Raw genomic sequence first — 16,971 nt, forward strand, 5'->3', positions numbered from 1 at the left:
GCTGAGAGGGGCATTCTCTGGTGATGGAGCCCTCTCCTCACTGGACCAGGGGCTCCTCAAAGTCCAGTGCTGCAGCTGACTCCGCTCTGAGAGGCCGGGCCCTGCAGGCAGCGTGGCCAAGGAGGTTGCCTGACAAATGCATTGAGGGTTGACACCAGCTCTTTGAGTTCAGAAGTCATTGACAGAGAGCTTTGGAGGAGTCAATGAACCAGCTTTGCAGGCAGCCTTTGTTTAGATAGATAATAAAGAAGATTTTGAGTGTGGCGACAGACTCTTCACCAGAACATTGAAATTAAATCTATACTTTCTAGGTATCTTGACATCTGGAGGTTGAGTTTCTAAGTAAGCAGCGATCGTCTGTGAGCGTTGGAATTGCAATTGTTTTCTCCCAAGGACTGCTCCCTTGTTACCTTGAGACTATAAATGTTTGTTAAAAAAAGAAGGCATTTGTTAGAATATTCTTGTAAAGACCCGCGCTTTTTCATTTACAGTTGTAAACCCGTGTTTGTCACTGGCTGCTGCATGTGCTGCCTGGTTTCACTCTAATTAATCTACCCAGAGAACTGTGCATTTTCTTATTAAGCTAGGAATGTATTTAGAAACTGTCTTCCTTGTTTGAGATTCATGCAAATAAAAAGGAAAGAATTTTGAAACAATGTATTGTCTCGTTCTCTACCAATTGGGAGCTGGTAAGTAAGCTTTCCTTGCTGAGACATCCCAGGTACCTCACACTCACCTACATTACAGCTTATATTGTTAGCCTGACTTACTGAGACCCCAGACGTAACAGAGAAAAACTTCCCAGTGCTTCAAAATAGTCTGTGGATCCGTAATCTGTGACGTTTTCACAGTCTGATTTTTCTGGAGACCGTCAGTCTTTCTTCCGAAATTGTCTCAGTGGGAAGCTCTGTTGAAACCCATTCAGCATCACAGCAACATGTAGGCTTCCCCTCCACTGACAGATACAAGTGGTGTCTGGTCATGACTGGCTGGGAACCAAACCTGGGTCTGTCACATGGAAGGCGAGGCTTTTACCACTGCATACACTTGCTCAAGTACAACTGCCGCCTGACTTGTCTTTTATTTCATCCCTCCAGATTGTTGGACCCTGGCAGGCCATCTCTGTGACTGAGCAGCAAATGGTGACCTGTCACTCTCACATGATGGTGGTAACTTTCACTTGTCACCTCTTCTTGTCATATTCATGTAATGAATGGTTACTAAATACCTACTCTTTGTGAGCGTTGAGCCAGGCACTGGGGATATAGCAGGAAAGGACAGGCAAGTTCCTGAACTCAGAGAGCTTGCGTTCCAGCAGGGGACGAATGTGGGGGAGACATACTCACGGCTGGGACTTGGGAGACTGAGCAAGTCTGATTCTGAGGTCTGCAGGCTTTGGGTATCCATCCTTGACTGCTGTGTCTATCTTCAGATACGACCCTACAATGCTCATCTTTGGGGAGGGTGGGAAAATTTACAAAGATAATATCTATCTGTTGTTCTGAGTTGCCACCAAGCTGTCTTTGACTCTAGCAACCCAAGTACAACAGAAACACTGTCCAGTGCCAAGCCATCTTCACAATTGCTGGTATATTTGAGTCTATTGTAGGGGCCACTGTGTAATTTTTAGTGTCTTCCCATCCTAAGAGACTCATCTTCCATCGCCATATTGGACAATATATTCAGTTCTGATTCATAGAATTCTTATTGGTTAAATATAGGAGGTAGATTACCAGGCCTTTCTTTCTAATCTCTCTCAGTCTGAATGTTCTGCTGAAGTCTTCCCATAGGTGACCTGCTGGTTTTTGATATACTATTGACATAACATCTAGCATCTCACAGTAACAGGAGCCAATGGTAAACTGACAGGCAATTGGTGGAATGTCTTGTGTAATGCCAAGTACAACCTGGGTACTCCATAAATTAGAGGTGTCTTCCTATCTCTTGATGTAGGTCTTCTATCTCCTTCACTGGGCTTTCTTCCCTGCTCTAATTTTCAGATCCAAAGAAGAATCTGTGCCATCCAGATGACTATAGCTCGTAGGGACCCAATGGGCATCATATCTGGATGGCACCTAAAAACAACAACAACAACAATAACAATTATCAGACTGAGCAGGAAGTTGAAGATGCTCAAGGCCACTCCATTCATCTTGGGAACTGCCTGCTGGGGACAGTGGTGGTAGAAGGACAGAAGCTGCGACAAGATCTTTGATGCACATTGCTTTTCTACTGGTTGCCAACACTGAAGCAGAAGGAGGCAGGGCTCAGTCCGGGGGTCTCCTTAAAACGAAGCAAATGAGGAAGACACAGAATGAGGGAGCACGTGTTACCTAGAGGAAGAGACAGTGAAAACACATATTATCTACTCTACAAAGACCCATCAAAGCAATAGCGTCTTTTGGTGTCTCCCAGACCAGCTGCCTGCCCCGGATGCCACAAGATGCCCACTTGAAACTCCCAACCATCCAAGTGGAGGACGGCATTGTTGTCCATCATAAAAATCAATGGGGTTGTTTTGCTAAGTGGTCAATATTTATTTGGCTTTAGCATTGTTTAATTCAATGCATCAATTAAAGATAGTGTAATGTCTGCTCTGGTCTGCAGCCCCAGCTTCTGTGTGTCGTTACCTCATCTGTTTGCGATCACTCACGTCCTTACGTCTCTGCTCCTTTGTCCCCTTGCATAACTCAAGGACAGGAGTAATTGACGTGAAACTTTTAAAAATTAATTTCGCTGCATATGCCACGGAGGGAGAGTGCAAGTCCTCCCAGTCATTTATAACGTCACGGTGATTGGTCCTGACAAAACAATACCTTAAAAACTCACCAAAGTAAATTATGGCCTGAGCAAATGGCTGCTCCGCGGCAGGGCCGGAGGCTTGGAGGGGAGCCAGGCAAAAACAAAGTAATGTGCTTTTGATATTAATAACAGAGATGATATTGATCTGCAAGCTAGTGTCACTTCTCCACTCTGGCGAGGAGATTGCTCCCGGCATTTAGTCCACTGAAAGCCACTTTCCATGCAGGCCATTTAATTTTGTGAGTCTTTAATTATGTGAAATGGAGTCTAGTTAAAGGGCCAGGTCCCAGTTTTGCCGGGCGGAGACATGGGCTGTGATTCAGGAAGCTGTCAGAGATGAATATAACTCAATTCTTAGATCTGCAAATGCAGTTGTCTTTCTAAATGTTTATTTCATCCCTGCACTCCTCTGGCCCTGTGCCACTGTGCATCAGTACAGACACAGACTCTGATTACAGGATCACATTTTTCAAAGGACCTGAAGTTAATGTGCCTGTTTTCTGCATAATAAAAGTCATAACTCACAGGCCCCGCCAACGCCTCTCCCCTGACGGGGGCTGGACATGCTGCAGAAGGGTTGTGCAGCCCAGCCAGACAACCTGGGTGTCCTTGCCTGTCCCACTCTTGGCTAGTCGGTCCCCTTGTGGAGTTGAGACCGACAGCGTTGGCAGACCACAAGTCAGACCACAGGCCAGTCCGTGTCAGGCTATGTGTCAGATCAGGCCTGAGTTCCGGAGACACGTCAGGGAGAAACCCACATACCAGACCACAGAGAAGTCCACAGCTCCTGAGGTAGACTTCCAAGCACATTGCCATTGCCACTTTGTCTGTCTATGCCTTCTGGTCAAAGTTCCTGTCCCTTTTCTCCTATACACATATGCTGCTATTGTTTCTGTCTTCATAGCAACCCTACAGAAAAGGGTAAAACTATCCCACAGGGGTTTCTAGGCTCTGCTTTTTAAGGCAGCGCATCACTGGGTCTTTTCTCCCACAGAGTGATAGTAGTGGTGGTGGTAGTGGGTGGGAAATTGAACCATTGACCTTTTAATTAGTAGCCATGTTGTGGTGAATTATTTATTATGGCTTTCTTGCTACTGGCTTTGACTTTCACCACATAACTGGTAAAATGCTAATAACTTGAATAAGGCAAATAGCACCTTTGGAGTTGGAACATGTGAACAAGGGATGTAGATTACTAGTGAGGCGACTGGTCAGTTTTGCCATCCCACCAAGCTTCAATGGTGTGGAGGCAGGAAACAGAAATCTTGCTACCATCAAGAAAGAAGAAGCAGAGAATAAAACGTGTTCTTTTGGGCCAGAGATTCCTTTGAGAAACAGAGTATGAAACAAGTCTACCAGCAGCAGTAGTAGCAGGAGATGTGGCAGAGAACCAGAGACCAGTGTGAGATAGAGCTGAACTACAGTGATTGCCCCATGGAGCCAGAGCCGAAGGCCTTCACCTTGACTTATTAGTGGAGAGGTGGGAGAGGGAGATGTAGGCACCATGATTGGCACTAAAAACCACTGTGTAACACCAACCCAGGGTCTAGAGGGAGGGCCCAGGGAGGGTGAAGGTCAGAGGGTCTATGAGCATGCCTGAGAAGCTGTCCTGACAGAAGAATTATATCCTATTTGCAACCTGAATTGTAATCTCTGTTACTCCCCTAATCAACCCCATAGTAGTAAGTGTGGTCTGTGCATTCTACATGACATTGCAACGAATTGACATGGACCAAGTAGGAGAGGAGTGAGAGTGGGTGTTGGAGTCTATGTAAGTATGTTTGGGAACTTGGAGGCGTGTCTGACCTCACAGGAATGAGCTCTGTGCAGCTGATGTTGATTGATGGTGAATTTTCAGCCTTGTGGATGGAGTATAAGGAGGTCGGACACCACTGCCTTGACACTGACTGCACTGTTCTTACAAAAAGCTAAGCGTTCAACTGTTGTGTCACCAAAGCTCCTTTACCGCACATTCCTCTCCCTCTAGATGTCCACATGCTCCTCCAAAGGCATCTTTCTGTAGATGCATATTCATTCATACACACGCACACACACACACACACGTACGTATACACACATTCCAAATCTTCTCTTAGACCTTACTCTACCTTGCTTGTTCTTCTTTGTCTGTTCTGTATCTTTTCCAGGTAAACTTCTGAACCTGGCAGAGGGCCCTCTTGTTGAAATAACATTTTTAGCATCTAGAGTTGCTCTGGGCAGTTTTGGGGCTGTCCTGGCTGCCATCTAAGTGTTCCATGTTAGGAACCCCCTAGAGGTGGTATACAGCTCAGTCCTGTTGTCTTCTTGCTCTGTGACACTTTTATGTCTTCTGGCTTAAGGGAATATGTTACAAAGGAAGGTCAGTATAGACTTCGGTTTTCTATACCTCAACTGTACAACTGCTCCACTTTTCCAGAAGGACCAGAAGCTAAGATCATCAAAATCACAAAGACAATGCCGCAAAATCCTCCCACTTTATTCACAGGAAGATGCATTAAAGTCTCACACAAAACCCTTTACCCTTTTTACAAATAACTCTGACCGTCTTCATTATTGTGTGTCTAGTCTACTGAGGATTAGAAGTATGAAGAAGAGGTGGAGAGTGACTTCTAGAAGTAAAAGCCTCCAGGGCAGCAAGAAATCACAGATGAAAGGCAGGGAAAAAGAGGCAAGCTCTGAAAACAGAAGAAAGGACTCAGCATAGCCAGGTTTTCAATGTGAATTTTGTAGTTAATGTGGGCAAAGGAGTGTGCTTGCCAATAGATTGGAGAATGGCTAGGTTAAAGATATAAACCAGGTTTCTTAGTTTAAGACACATTGTTGATGTATATCACCAAATCAGAACTGACCCATAGCTGACCCTGCAACAGGTTTTCAGAGTCAATAAATCACAGGGCAGGAGACTGCCCAGCCTTCTCGCGAGGAGCAGCTAGTGGATTTGAACTGCATGCCTTTGGGATTGCACTGCAGCTTCTTACCACTAGGCCACCAGAGCTCCCTTAAGGCATGTTGTTGTTGCTGGTTGCTTTTGGTTGTTAAGTACCATCGAGCCCATTTAATATGCTAATCTGCACTGTGCATCTCTGAGGTTTTTCTCTTTCATTGCCACCAGCTTGGAACTGATTTGTGGCTCACCTTCCACTGGGTTTCAGAGGCTGTGAATTGTATGGGAGGTTGTTTCTCTTTCTTCTGCTGGTGGGGGGATTTGAACTGCCAGAGCGGCAAGGCTTATGAGTTAGCAGCACAACTCTCTACAGACTACACCGCTAGAGTTCCCCTCTAAGGTCAAGGGAGTAAATGCAGTTTCTCCTTTTATTTGGCCATGAGTATTTTTCTCCTATTCCTCATACTAGATGGTTTAACAAGGCTAATTTTCAGCTGACTACATTCTGGGAAACTGATCCATCACTATTGATGGTCAAAATGGCAACTGTAGCGGGCACCATCTGTGTTTTGGTGGCGTGGCGACCATTGACTGGCTTTGCAGAAATAAATACTCATTAGAAGATTCTCCTGTCCCGAGTTTCTCACCACTAGACCAATTGGTAGCATCAGGATGGATGATGAAGAGATTGAGAGTGTTCACAGCTTCAGTTTGCTCGGCTCCACAGTCAATACTCTAGGCATGAGCAGTCAGGAAATCGAAAAATGTATTGCGATGAGAAAGTCTGCTGTTAATGACCTCTCTAAAGTACTCAAGAGCAACAGTGTCTCTCTGGAGACTAAGGTGCACCTGATATAGGCCATGATCTTTACAATCACTTGTTATGCATCAGAGAGTTGGACAATGACTAGGGAGGACAGAAGGAGAATTGATGCCTTTGAACTGTGGTGCTGGAGAAGAGTATTGAATGTACCATGGACTGCCAAGAAAACAAACAGATTCATCCTAGAGAGGGTTAAACCGAGCTACTCCTTGGAGGCAAGGATTCTGGGGCTTCATCTGACATACTTTGGGCATGTTGCAAGGAGGGACAGGTCCTTGGAGAGGGACATCATGCTTGAGAGGGTGGAGGGATGGAGCAAGAGGGGAAGACCCTCTATGAGGTGGATTGATTCAGTGACTGGGGTAATTGGGATGGGTGTGTCAGAGGCAGTGCGATTGGCACAGGATAGAGCAGGGTTTAGGGCTGTTGTATACAGGGTCGCTATGAGTCGCAAACCACTCGACGGCACACAACAACAACAACAACAACATGGTTTATTTGGGAAGAGGATGTATTCCTTAACTTCAGGGGTCTAACAGTCAGAGTTCTCCAGAGAAACAGAACCAAACTGATATATTATACCAGATATAATGGACATTAATACATAAAGAATCAGTTCTGACTCAAAAATACACAACAACAACAACAACAACAATAAATATAGAGAGAAAGAGAGGAAGGAAGAAAGAGGGAAGGATGAGAAAGCAAGAGTGAGAGTGACTGGTAAATGAGAGAGAGAGAGAGCGAGAGAGAGAGAGAGAGAGAGAGAGAGAAAATGAATTAGAAAATTGCTTTACATGATTGTGAAGACTAGTAAGTTTAAGGTTTATAGAGAAGGCCACCAGGCTGGACATTTGTCAGAATTTTCATGAGGCAGAATTTCTTCTTTGGTCAGAAACATTGATTTGCTCTAAAAGCCTTCCTTCAACTGATTGAATGAGATATACTCACATTATAGAAGGTTTTCACCTTTACTTAGTCAACTAATTGTAAATATTATTGACATTGACCTTCATAGCAATGTATAGCCTAGTGTTTAGCTAAACAAACAGGTTCCATAGCCCAGCCACGTGAACCATCGTTTGGAGTGAGCATACAACTCACACCAAGATATTAATGGCATTACATTCTCCTGGCCACAGTGATTGACTTGAGGATATCATTCATGGTCCAAAAGAGTCATGAGGCACTATGTAACATTCTAGGAACTTCTGTGTTAGAAACACTTGGGCTTGAAGGAAGAGGATGTGATGTCTGGCAGCTCTTTTCTCACACCTACATGTTAATAAGTTTACAAAGAGGACATCAGAACCAAAAGATGAAGAGACAGCAGGTTCCTATTTTTTCAAAAGGTCAATCTGAGGGCACTGTGGAAATTAAAATCATAAGACCCAGCATGAATACCAATTAATGAGCAAGTAACTGGAAGCAGTGAGAGTTGCTGGGATTGGAGAGAAGGCAGTGGAAACAGAAGGCTGCAGTGAAGTAATAGTCACTTGGAGAAGGACTGGAAGAGATGGAGAGAAAAGAATAGCCACTAGGCTTCTGTTGCAAAACTAGATGGGTGGAGTTAACATGTGAAAGGAGAACCATGTTTGGTGTTTGGCTGGGGGGCATAGGAAGATCATGAGTTCATTTTTATTATATAGGATTTCAGGTATGATTGGGAACTCTAAGCCAACATTTGAGTACGATATGGACTGTGAGGTGAAAGGAGTACCTTGGGCTGGAGATATGAATGGGTTGACCTTGGCTTATAGAAAGTAATGAGGTCAGGAAGAAGTGTAGAATGAAAAAAAAAAAAAAACCACACCAACCCAACTCTGGACAAAACTTTGAGGAATTATATTGCCTGGGACAAGAGGATGAACTTTCAGAGGAAACTGTAAAGGAATTCTCAGAGGTGGGAGGAAATCCAGGCAGGAAATCAGGGACAGAAGATGAGGGAAAAGAATATTTATAGAAGAAAGGAACAGTCAATTTGCTGAAAGGTCAAGTAAGATGAAGATTGGAAAGTGCTCTTGGATTTGAAGACAAGGAGATCATTGGGAATTTCAGCCAGCTGTTGAAGTGGAGTAAAAGGGTCAAAGTCAAACTAGTGAGTAGAGGAATGAGTGGGAGGGGAGAAAACAGTCATCATCATCATCATGAAAATGAACACCGTATGCCATTGAGGGACTTAGTGAAGTTTTACTCACAGTGACTCTTGTGCACTGGAGTAGAACTGTGTTCTATGAGATTTTTAATGACTGTGACCTTTTGGAAGGAGATTGCCAGGTCTTTGCTTTGGAAACACTTCTGGATGAATTCAAACCTCAAGCCTCAGTTGGCAGTCAAACCCTTTGTCATTTGTTCTGTGCAAGGACTCCAGTAATAATAATAATAATAATAATAACAACAACAACAACAACAGTAATAAGAACAATTGAAAGTGGGAATGAACAAGGCTAAAAGTAGGTACTAGTCTAAGGGATTTATGTGCATATTAAGTAATTTAATCCTTACAATATTTCCTTGAACTAGGTGTATTTATTTCCATTTGATAGATGAGGAGAATGAGGTTCAGAGCTCCTTGCCATCAAGTTGGAACTGACTCATAGCTGACCTTACAGGGGGTTTTCAAAGACTGTCAATTACATAGAAGACGATTGCCCATCTTTCCCCTGTGGAGCAGCTGGTGGATTCGAACCTTCAGACAGGTGCTACCTTTGGGTTAGCAGGCAGGTGATTTGCCTACAGCTACACAGCTGGTAAGGAGAGTGGCTAGCATTTAAACTCAGGCCCTCTGGCCCCAGTGCCCATATTCCCAGCCAGTAACTTCTACTGAGTGAATACATTAGGCTCCTTCAAGCGCTTCGGAGAGGGAAGAAATAGATCTGTAACTGGAGGGGGCTGTGGATGTAAATGGAAGGTTTATTTTAAGCTGAGAGAGACTTAAACATTTAAATGTCAATAGGAAACATCCTTTTGAGGGGAAGTGGATGGATGGGGGAGGGAAAATAATAGCTGAGGAGAGGGTGGGGCTCCTGAGAAAGCAGGAAAAATGGATGGGGGCACTAGGAAGGGGGACTTGTCCTCTAGATCAGTGTGGGTGGGAAGAGAATGAGCAGCTGTGTAGGTCGATCTGTAGGTGATTCCTTTCTGATGACTTTTATTTTCTCTGTGAAGGGAGATGTGAGGTCTTCTGATGAAAGTGAGGGGCTGGATAAAGCAGCTCAGGTTTGGAGAGTTGGGAGAGTGTCTGAAATAGTCATCACGGAGCACAGGAGAGGAAGCTGGGGGAGAAATATTGGAGAATTGTGGGAAGCTTGCTCGTTTGGGTGTTGCACAGGGACAGCAGATGGTTGGGTTCATCTGAGGTTAGGGTTTTCTCCACCTTTTAGGTGGAGAAATGACAGTGGGGGAAGGAATCCAAGGTGTTGGCAGGAGTGTTAGCAAAGAGGTGGACTGATGGTGGCTAAGGGGGACACCAAGAAGAGTAGGTTGGGAGATAAATTCACTGGTGGATCGGAGGTCTTAATGACGTTAAAGAGAGATAACAGAAGTTTGCAAAGAGGTAGAAGAGGTTATAGTCAAAGAGCAGGATGTTTGAAGCAGTGACGTTGCAGGGGGACAGGAGGTAATAACAAGTGTTGTGATGTGGTTTAGGGGGAAGTTAGATAGAAGAGTAGTGGAGATGTGTTGGTCGAGGGTCTGAGAAGCTAAGGTGCTGTGTGGGATGTTCCGGGACATGTATGATATAAGGTGGAAAGCAAGACCTGAACCAGATACCAAAAGCCTCAGTGACTGAGGAGGCTGAAGAGAACACTGTGGCAATATGTCACTGAGCTGTGAGGCAAGCAGAGAGGGTGGTAGAGTTGACTGACACAGGTCTCAAAGACACACAGCATTCAAGATAAGGGAGGAGGAATAGTAGCTTGGAACAACAAGGAAGAGCAAGATGAACACAAGCCAATATTTAGGATGTGAGAGAACAACCACCCACCTCTCAAGGGTGTTGCAAAGGAAGTGATAGCTACAGGCAAGAGCCTGGTCTCTGGTAAGGCAGGCGATGGGCAGGCTTTCTGCGCTGGTTCTCGGGACTGTTAGCTCCAGACAGTTTGGAACTGGGACAGGGGTAGGAGTGGAAGAAGGGGTGGGAGGAGTGGGATAAAGGCAAGTCAGGACAGTTTTAGGAGGTTGATGAGTGAGGCCCCACCATTCCAGGGAATGACACTCTGAGCATTGATAATATTGTGGATCTTGGAAGGCTGGTCTTAATATTGGCCCTGATGATGGCTGACTTTCATGTCGGATGACTTGGCTCACTCAGTTTGGGGCACAAACACACTATAAGCCCTCAGTCTTTCATCATTGATGGTGGGAGCTAAGAGGCTGTCCTTTTTAGTTGAGGTGTGAGGCCTCCGGCTCATCTGATGAAGCGCAGCCAGAGTGCTCCTTAGAAACAAGGCCAAGAAAACTTTGTCTCAGATACTTTGACGTGTTATCAGCAGGAATCAGCACATCAAGCTTGGAAAAGAAGAATGTGAGTGAAAAAGAGGAAGAACTTCATTGAGATGGACTGACACAATGAGACTGAAACAATGGGCTTTAAGCACAGCAGAGATTGTGAGAAGCCCGCAATGCAGGAATGAGCAAGTTTCCATCCAAAGCACCTAACAACAGCAGCGATAACCTGGGCTTTTGCTCCTTTCTGAGAACCTTGACGGATTTGTTTCTGAATCTTGGTTAAGTGTATAGACTCTGGAATGAAACAATCTTGGGCTTCAATTCCAGTCCAGTCATTTAAGAGGCCTATAAATTTAAGCAGATCACTGCTCTGTGTCCCCTTTTGCTCATTGGCAAAATGGATGGGGCTCTACCTCCTAGATTGTTGTGAGAATTAAATTCTCAACTCAAACTCATTGCTGTCAAGTTGGAACTGATTAATAGCTGACCCTCCAGTGAGGTTTGGAGGCTGTAAATCGCACAAGAGGAGATCACCCGTCTTTCCTCCCTTTCCCCCTCAGAGAGTCTAGTGAATATGAATTGCAAAGGCACCATCTTTTGGTTAGCAGCCCAACTCCCTACCCACTGCAACACCAGAGCTCTCTGAGTACTCAGTACACGATCTTTATACAGTAAGTGCTCAACAATGAAGGAAATACAGTTATTGAGCTCTTATTACGTGCCATGCAATATTATTACCCCAGGTCGTGGCACTAGGAATATTATAGCTAATGTTAGACGGATCTTGGCAGAAAGCAAAGAATACCAGAAGAATGTCTATCTGTGCTTCATTGACTATGCAAAGGCTTTTGACTGTGTGGATCACAACAAGCTGTGGCTGACTCTGAGAAGAATGGGAATCCCAGAACATTTGATTGTGCTAATGTGAAACCTATACTTGGACCAAGAGGCAGTTGTCAGAACAGAGCAAGGAGACACTGCATGGTTCAAAATCAAGAAGGGGGTCCATCAGGGATGTATTCTGTCTCCATACCTTTTCAATCAGTATGCAGAACAGATCATCCAAGACACTGGGCTGTACGAGTAGGAATGTGGCATCAGGATTGGTGGAAAAGTCATCAACAACCTGCGGTTTGCTGAAGCTGAGGAGGACCTGAAGCGCTTGCTGCAGAAGGTCAAGGAGTGCAGTCTTCAGTATGAATTGAAGCTCAACATCAAGAAAACAAAGATTCTCACCACTGGGCCAATTGGCAGCATCAGTATGGATGGTGAAGAGATTGAGATAGTTAACAGTTTTAGTTTACTTGGCTCCACAATCAACACTCTTGGTAACAGCAGCCAGGAAATCAAGAGACAAATTGCATTGGGAAAGTCAGCTGTGAGTGACCTCTCAAGAGTACTGAAGAATAACGACATCAGGCTGGAGACTAAGGTACGTCTGATCTGGGCTATAGTCTTCTCAATTACGTGCTATGAGAGTTGGACAGTGAATAGGGTTGATAGAAAGAGAATTGATGCCTTTGAGTTGTGGTGCTGGAAAAGAGTGTTGAATATATCATGGCCTGCTAGGAGAACAAACAGGTTTGTCCTGGAGAAGGTGAAGCCGGAATGCTCCTTGGAGTCAAGGATTCTGAAGCTTCATCTGACATACTTTGGACATGTTGCAAGGAGGGACTTGTCCTTGGAGAGGGACATCATGTTTGGCAGAGTGGAGGGCTGGCGAAGGAGAGGAAGACCTTCGATGAGATGGATCGATTCTGTGACTGGAGCGGTGGGAATAAGTGCGTTAGAGATGACTAGGTTGGCACAGGATAGAACAGCATTTAGAGCTCTTGTACATAGGGTCACTATGAGTTGCAAACAACTCGATGGCACAAAACAACACAGCAACATTACTGACATCACTTGCATACAAAATACTACTGAAGATCATTAAAAAAATGGTTACAATAGTACATAGGCAGAGAAGTTCTGAAAGTTCACATTGAATTTAGGAGAAGCCATGGCACCAGGGATATCATTGCTGATGTCAGAGAAACCCTGGCTGAAGGCAAAGAATACCAGAAAAATATCTCTTTGTGTTTTATTGACTATGCAAAGACATTTGACTGTGTGGATCATAAAAATCATGGCTAACATTGAAAAGAATGGGAATCTCAGAATACTTAATTATACTCATGCAAAACCTATACCTAGACCAAGAAGCTGATGTGGGAATGGAACAAGGGAACACGACATGGTTTAAGATGAAAGGAGTGCATTAGCGTTGTATTCTTTCACTATTCCCATTTAATCTGCATGCTGAGCAAATTATTCAAGAAGCTGGATGATATGAAGAGTGTGACATCAGGATTAGAGGAAGACTCATCAATAACCTACGTTATGCAGATGATACAACTTCGTTTGCTGAAAGTGAAGAGGATTTGAAGCACTTGCTGCAGAAGATCAAACACTGCAGCCTTTAATATGAATTGCATATCAATGTCAAGTAAACAAAAATCTTGCCACTGGACCAATGTTACTGTTGCTATGTGCCGTCGAGTTGACTACAACTCATAGCTACCCTATGCACAATAGCTCTGAACCCTGCCCTTATTCTGAGCCAGTCTCACAGTCTCTGATTCACCTACCCTCATAACCTCAGTTACTGTGTCAATCATCTCATCTAGGGTCTTCCTATTCTGCTCTGTCCTTTGTCCCTTCCAAGCATTATGTCCTCCAAGGACTAGTTCCTCTTGGCAACAGGTATGTGAGACAGAACTTCAAAACCCTTGCCTACAGGGAGCAACTTGGTTTCACCCTCTCCAGGACAGACCTGCTTATTCTCTGGTAGTCCATAATATGTTCACTACTCTTCTCCAGAACCACAGCCCAAAGGCATGGATTCTTCTTTTATCATCCTTAGTCATTGTCCAGCTTCTGATGCATAGAAAATATTGCAAAGACCGTGGCCTGGATCAGGTGCACCTTAGTCTAGGCAACACCAAAATAGAGAAAAGATTAAAACTGTCAATGACTGCATCTTACTTTGATCCACAATCAACACACCAGCAATCAGGAGATTAACTACACTGAGAAACTCAGAAGTCAAGGACCTCTTCAAAATTCTGAGGAGCAAGAAAGTCAGTTTGAAGTCTAAGGTGCACCTGATTTAAGCTATGGTCTTTTCAATCACTTGTTATGCATCTGAGAGCTGGACAATGAGTAAGGATGACAGAAGCAAAACAGATGTCTTTGAACTCTGAGGTTGGAGAACAGTACTGAATAGTCCATGGACTGCCAAAAGAACAAACAGCTATTCTTAGAGAAGCTGCAGCCACAGCACTCTTGGAGGCAAGGATGGTGAAGCTTTGTCTCGTATACTTTGGGCGTGTTGCTAGGAAAGGCTATTCCTTGGAGAAGGATATCATGCTTGGAAATGTAGCCGGGGGGTGGGGGTGGGGATCGGTGAAAGAGATGAAGACCCGTAACCAAGGTCTGATACAGTAACTACAGCAATGGTCTTGAGTGTGGGGCTGGCATAGGAGAGGACAGGTTCCGATCTATTGTTCATAGGGTCCCTATAAGTCGTACTCACCTAATGACAACTTTTCTAAGACTTTATATGTAATGATGCAATGACTAATCTAATTCTCTTCAGATGTCTGAGTGATCCTATGAGCAACAGATAGACATCTTACCCTATCTTATCCCATATCCACCATCTCCTCCTTGCTTAAGCCCATTGTTAGAGTCACTGTGTCAATCCATCTCATTGAGGGCCTGCCTCTTTTTCTCTGATTCTCCACTTTTACAAGCATGATGTCTTTTTCCACAGACTGGTACCTCTTGACAATTATCCAAAGTATGTGAGATGAAGTTTCACCAGCCTTCCCTCTAAGGAGCACTCTGGTTGCATTTCCTCCAAGACAGATGTGTTCAGTTTGTGGCAGTCTGTGGTATATCCAGTAATCTTCACCAAACCGTAATTCAAAGGTGTGTATGAAGTAGGCGTTATTATTCCACTATTCTGATTTTACAGATGAAAAAATGAATCACAGAGAGGTTAAGTAACTTGTTTAAGGTGGAAAGATCAGTTAGAGGTGTGACTGAGGTCAAACCTAGGCAATGAGTACCCTATCTTCTTTCTTAACCACTGCCATATGGCCTCTCATAACACTACAAATGGCAGCTGGTAACTATTATTGTCACAAAATCATATGGCAAGGTTTAATTAACCAACAGTTGTGACTGATGCCTATACTAAGTTGGCAGCAGCAGGCAGACCCTGGGTACCTGGCAGATACATCTTCTCTCCCGAAGACTTCTGAAACCGGTGCTACAGATGGAGTGGGTCTCTGGCTCTTCTTTTTGCCCCTTTTCTGTCTCTGATACTGAGCCTTTCTTATTCTGTGCTGACTTAAGTTGAGTTGTCTGGATTTCCAGGAAGCTGTTGGCTGTCTCACCTGTGCCTTCTGTCTGTCCAGCTCAGTCTTCATAAGAAGCACCACATCCTTTTGATAAGTTGTTATTATGTATGTACCACTGAGTCAGAGCTGAGTTAGTAGGTTTTCAGAGGCAGTAAACTGCACAGGAGGAGACTGCCCATCTTTCTACCACGGAAAAGCTGATGAATTTGAACTGTGTTCTTCTAGATCAACAGTATAATTCCTTACTAATAACCTACAAGAGCTTGGGAAAAAACAAAACAAAACAAAACAAAAAACTCAAACACGTTTCTGTGAACTTACGTGTCATAATAGAACTCTGCTCTATACTTCATTCCCTTTTTTTTTTAAAAAAATCTTTTTTGCTGTGGTTGTTGAGAATATAAACATCAAAACATATACCAATCCAACAGTTTCTGTATATACCATTAGTGATATTGATTACAGTCTTTGAGTTGTACATTCTCAACTTCCTTTTCTGAATTATTTCTCCTCTTTTAAGACAAATTCACTGCCACTTAAAGTTCTCATGTAATCTTTTGAGTTGCTATTATCAATTTGATTACATGAGAACTTTAGACATTTTAGATCATTCTTAAAAGATCATAACACTTAAAGCAGATCCTCTCCCCCCCTTCCCCCCATTAGTTAAGACTCTTAGAAGTCTGGCATCCATGAGAATTGTAAATCTGGTCTTACATTTCCCTCCTTTTGATCTGGACTCTTCTGTGGAATCTGGTCAGAATGTTCAGTAATGACAGTCAGGCACCATTCAGTTCTGATCTCATGACAAAGGAGGCAATCACGCAGGAAGGCAATTAACCAGAGATCCCATGTCCTCTTCCTTTTTCCTGACTTTCTTTCTTTCACCGCTGCTACAGGTTAATAGAAATCAACTACTGTGTCCTGGATGCCTGCTTGCCAACTTTTAAGACCTAATGCCCTATACATCACACTGGAAGGCAGAACAGAAGCACCAAACTTGTTATAAGGATAATTAACTCGATATCCCATGAAACCATGACCCTAACAGTACAAACCAAGAAACCAAATCCCATTAAATGTTTGGTTGTACATAACCAGCCTCAGAGGCCTCTCTCCTGCTTTCTGTTATTGTAGATAAGTCTATCACACAACTTTTGCCAATTCAATTTTTTACAGGTGTACAACTTATTGACAACGATTAAGATAATTGGTCCAGCAATCCTGCCCTTAATCAACGTGCTACTTCCTTACTAATAACTCTCTTCTCTTCTCTTTTGTCTCTGGCAACCACTAATAAAGTTTGTTACCTATGCATTTGCCTTTTTATGTCTTTTTATAAAAGTGAGATCAGACACTGTTTGTCCTTTTGTGATGAATTTTTGTAACTTAGGAGAAAGCTTTCCACATCCATTCATATTGTGGCATGTATCAAAACTTAATTTCACCTACTGGCTGAGTAGTCTGCACCACCTAGTCATCTGTTGGCGGGCATTTAGATTATTTCACCTTTTGACTTTTGTGAGTAGTATGGCAGTGTTTCATAGACTATGCAAATACATTTGTCTATGTGAATAATAATAAATTATGGATAGCATTCCAGA

Source organism: Elephantulus edwardii, unplaced genomic scaffold, assembly GCF_000299155.1.
Source record: "Elephantulus edwardii isolate Elephantulus edwardi_28Jun2011 unplaced genomic scaffold, EleEdw1.0 scaffold00049, whole genome shotgun sequence".
Classification (NCBI taxonomy): Eukaryota; Metazoa; Chordata; class Mammalia; order Macroscelidea; family Macroscelididae; genus Elephantulus; species Elephantulus edwardii.